The sequence below is a fragment of the Mirounga leonina genome, unplaced genomic scaffold (assembly GCF_011800145.1).
Source record: "Mirounga leonina isolate KUSES-001 unplaced genomic scaffold, KU_Mleo_1.0 Mir_168, whole genome shotgun sequence".
NCBI lineage: Eukaryota > Metazoa > Chordata > Mammalia > Carnivora > Phocidae > Mirounga > Mirounga leonina.
The window spans coordinates 25917890-25922594 of record NW_023270426.1 but is presented as its reverse complement, the minus strand read 5'-3'; the positions used below and the strand labels follow the sequence as shown (position 1 = coordinate 25922594).

At 39.8% G+C, this 4705-nt stretch overlaps 1 long non-coding RNA gene across 1 annotated transcript; it reads right to left on the bottom strand.

The window, feature by feature from the left end:
* Positions 1–1646: 1646 nt before the first annotated feature.
* On the bottom strand, positions 1647–3431 carry LOC118016757. Its single transcript, XR_004680899.1, has 3 exons — positions 2920–3431; positions 1958–2051; positions 1647–1690 (listed from the first exon to the last, which is right to left on the bottom strand). It is a non-coding gene; the product is annotated as an uncharacterized LOC118016757 (long non-coding RNA).
* Positions 3432–4705: the final 1274 nt, after the last annotated feature.

The window sequence follows — 4705 nt, the reverse complement described above, 5'->3', positions numbered from 1 at the left end:
TAGTGTCTGTTGGACAAATCCACAAATGAAGGGGGAAAAAGGCAGTACTAACTTTATTACTAAATAAAGTTTCGGCTGAATACAGCATTCATAAATAATGAATACAGAATCAAGTTCGTTACCAACATGAATAACTGGATACCCTACTTCCTGTTCTCATCTTTCCTGGGATCCTTGGAAAGACACTTCTCATAGAGGAAATTGCACTTTTAATGACAAATTTGGGGACAATCTGCTCAGAATAGGCAGGAATTCATAATGCAATTATGGCCCTCTGCTCTGGCCTCCCCTCTCACTTCCTTCCCCTCCTGGATTCAGTTGTCATCTCACACCGAGCATCCCCTCCCTCCTGCCTCCTGCCAATTCTCTCTAACTAGGATCAAGCAAAAGAGCTGTCGGCCTGGGGAGGGAGGATGTTTCCCTCGGGCCATCATTAATTGTGTGTGTTCCGCAAGTATGTGTATTTTCATTTGTGCATTTATCTCCATCCTGAATGGGGCCGTAAAACTCCTTTATGATTTAGCCTCAGGCCAAATAAGCATTGAATTTCACAACTAGAGTTTATGCTCATGTATTTATGGCAAGGTGGGAGGTGGGGTTGTTTTGTTTCAAATATTTGTTTCTCCAAAGTGGCTGCTGATTCTGTTTGGAAGACATGCCAGAGTACATGTGAAGGAGGGAGAACAGGAACTCTTTCTATCAAGTGACAGGGATCAGGACTTACTATTCCACAATAGGGCACCACACATATTCAGTATTTTAAGCTGAACGAAAGTGAAAAAAGCAGCAGAAGCATAAAGTTCTCTCATCTTTCTCCCTGAAACAGGTCTTAAGACGTGAGAGGTGCATTCTCTACACCCGGAGGAAAAGAGCATCTTTACTGCCAGGATGGAGGGTCACGGGGAAGAATCCAAACAAGCAGGACTTGCTAAGTTTCCCCCAGTTTGCTACACTTCCCTCACATTCTCTGTTCTATCACATTTCTGCACAACTGGCCACTCTTCATCAAAGTCAGCATAAAAATGTGCAGGGTTAACTGTTTCTTCCAGTCTTCATTTCCTTATGAAGGCTCCTGTGCCATGTAAAACTTATACTAAATAAATCTGTATGCTTTTCTGCTGCTAACTTGTCTCGTCAGTTTAATTGTCACACCTGCCAGGGGCCCTACATGGATCAAAAAAACCTCTTTTCCTTCCCTGCACAAGGTTTCCAGAATTTTACAGCAACTCTCAACTTGAGGCACCAGCATGGCACTAACTGAGGACCCCGGGGAACTGAGTTTATGTGATATTTTGTCCATGGAGACCATTTCCCAGCACACAAAGGTGAAGAAGGCAAAGACACCAAGCATTTTCGAGCTTTCAGTTTTAACTAGATAAAGGAGTATCCTAGTTCCTGAAACTTACTGACCTCAACAATATTAAGATAAACATGCATAGTTATTCTTATAAATCTGGCTTATGTTATTTTCCTGGGAAATTCTGTTTGATTGTGGCACACTCTAAATTCAGACCTGAGGAGGGCTGCTGCCAGTGGGGACCCAGCACCAGGGTTTGGCCTTCAACCCAATGAACTCTTTGCTGGAGGCAGAATGATGCAGCGGCTCACCGGGCTCAAGTCCACGCTCCGACACCTACTAGCTGAGTGGTGTAGAACACAGTACTGCCCCTCTGCGCCTCGGTTTCCCCAACTGTAAGATGACATTAAAAATACAAAGTGGGGATAATAGTGGAAACTTCAGAAGATTGTTGTGAGGGCTCAATGGACAATGTGTGTATACAGCTTAGCACAAGGCCTGGCACAGAGTATTAGCAGTTATTATTTCAATGTCTGCATTCAAAGAGGTTCTGAGGTTTAAGACACACATCTGTATGCTGAGCTCCAGCTGACTTTCTCCAGCCAGTATAATAAACCTATGTAACAGTCAATCATTCCAGTGTGTGTGGTCATCCAGTACCTTCCGGGTGTTTTCGAGTTTAGGAAGCTGCCCACATCCTAAGTCCTGCTTCCTGGAGGTAGAAGATGTCGTCTGCCCACGGTCCTGTCTTTCCCTGAAGATAGAGTATAGGTATGTGGCCAGTCTTCTCTAATTAGAGCCAGAAAGCCTTCTATTCACAAGAGTAACATGCAGAATCCATTTTGTGGTGAGGACAGCAGCCTGACCTGTGGTGCCTGGGGAGGCAGCCAGAGGGGAGGCTCAGGCATCATGATGTGAGCTGCAGTCTGTGTCTGGCAACAACAACCCAGAAGCTTTTCCAGGACAGTTCATCATTGTGGCTTGGGCCTTGTCCCTAGCTTCAGTCTGACACTCCTCAGCTTCTAGAGAACCTGTGAACCACCTAACATTCTTTAATAAATTTCCATTTCTGCCTCAGCTAGCCAGAGTGGATTCTAAGCCTGGCACCTAAGAACGTGATCAAGGTCCCTGTCTACTGGGTTGGGCAAATACCAAGGCAATGAACTCCAAGAAACCATCAAAGCTCTTTGATTCAATGAAAAATTCAATGTAATAATTCGTATTTGAAGAGAAATGGTACACTAACTGGAACTAGAAAATCCTTTTATTAAGATGATTTTCATCTTCACAGCATTTGTTATAACTATGTCTTCTATTTCTTCCTCTTTTTTCTTTTAAGTAAGCTCTATGTCCCATGTGGGGCTTGAACTCATGACCCCGAGATGAAGAGGCACATGTTCTACCAAATGAGCCAGCCAGGCACACCTGTCTTCTACTCCTAATGGAATAATAGAGGAGCAGAGGTGGAAGAGACTTAAGAGATGGTCCAGTTTGCCCCAACAATTTCAAATGAGGATGAGAAGTACCGGAGAGGATAAGTGACTTGCCCATGATCAAACAGCAATTGCAGCCTAGGGTGAAGATCACCAGCTCAGAAGTCAGATACTGGCTATGATACTTACTTACTATGTGATCTCAATCTAGCCATGTAGTCTCTGAGCCAGTTCTCTTGGTCTCCTTCTTTGCTAAATGAAGAAAGTAACAGTCGGTATCTTATAGGGTTATTATGAAGAATAAATGAGATAATGTATCTGAAGTGTTTAGCATATGCTCTAAAAATAGTAAATATTCAATAAACATTAGTTGACATTATTATCATACCCTTAAAAAAACATTTACCATGATCCCCTATGAGCGAGGCACTGTCCTAGAAGTTGGCCACATAAAGATGAAGAAGACATTCCCAGAAAACAACAGTCCAGGACCAGATGGCTTCACTGGTGAATTCTACCAAACACTTAAAGAAGAATTAATATCAATCCTTCTCAAACTCTTCTAAAAAAACGGAAGAGTAGGGAACACTTCCAAACTTATCTTACAAAGCTGGCATTACCCTGAAAGCAAGAGCAGACAAGAACAAAGAAAAGAAAATTCACAAGAAAACAAAATCAAAGGCCAATAACTGATGAATATGTATATATATATATATATATATATATATATATATATATATATATATGCAATAATCCTCAACAAAATATTAGCAAACCAAATTCAACAATAAATTAAAAGGATAATATACCATGATCAATAGGATGCAAGGACAGTTCAATGTCTACAAATCAATGTGCTATACCACATTAACAAAATGAAGGATAAAAATATGATGATCTCCACAGATGCAGAAAAGCCATCTGACAAAAGTCAACATCCATTTATCATTAAAAAAAAATTCTCAACAAAGTGGGTATAGAAGGAATATACCTCAACATAATAAAGATTATATAGGGCAAGTCCACAGCTAACATCACATTCAATGGTGAAAGTTTTCAAAGATCAGGAATAGGACAAGGATGTCCACACTCACCAGTTTATTCAACACAATATTGGGAGTCCTAGCCAGAGCAATTAGGCAAGAAAAAGAAATAAAAAGAATGCAAATCAGAAAGGAAGAAGTAAAACTGTCACTGTTTGCAGATGACATGATACTATATATAGAAAACCCTAGAGACTCCACCAAAAAAAAAAAACACCAAAAAACATTAGAACTAATAAATGAATTCAGTAAAGTTGCAAGGATACAAAATCAATAGACAAAAATTTGTTGCACTTCTACACACTAATAACAAACTATTGAGAAGAGAAATTAAGAAAACAATCCCATTTACAACTGCATCCCCAAAAATACCTAGGAATAAATTTAACCAAGGAGGTGAAAGACCTGTACACTGAAAACTATAAGATGTTGATGAAAGAAACTGAAGAGTCAAATTCCATGCTCATGAATTGGAAGACTATTGTGCAAATGTCCATACTCCCCTAAGAACCTACGGATTCAATGCAATCCCTATCAACATTCCAATGATATCTTTCACAGAAATAGAATAAACAATCTTGAAATTTGTATGGAACCACAAAAGACCCCCAATAGCCAAAGCATTCTTCAGAAAGAACAAAGCTAGAGGCATCATGCTCCCAGATACTGAAGTGTATGATGTATCACAAAGCTATAATAATTCAAAAAAGTATGGTATTGTCATAAACACAGACACACAGATCAATAGAACAGAGTCTGAAAATAAATATATGTATATATGGTCAATTAGCTTATGAAAAGAAACCAAAAATATACAATGAGGAAAAGACAGACTGTTCAATACAGGGTGCTGGAAAAACTGGATAGTCACATATGAAAGAATGAAACAGGACCATTATCTTACACCATACACAAAAATTAACTCAAAACGG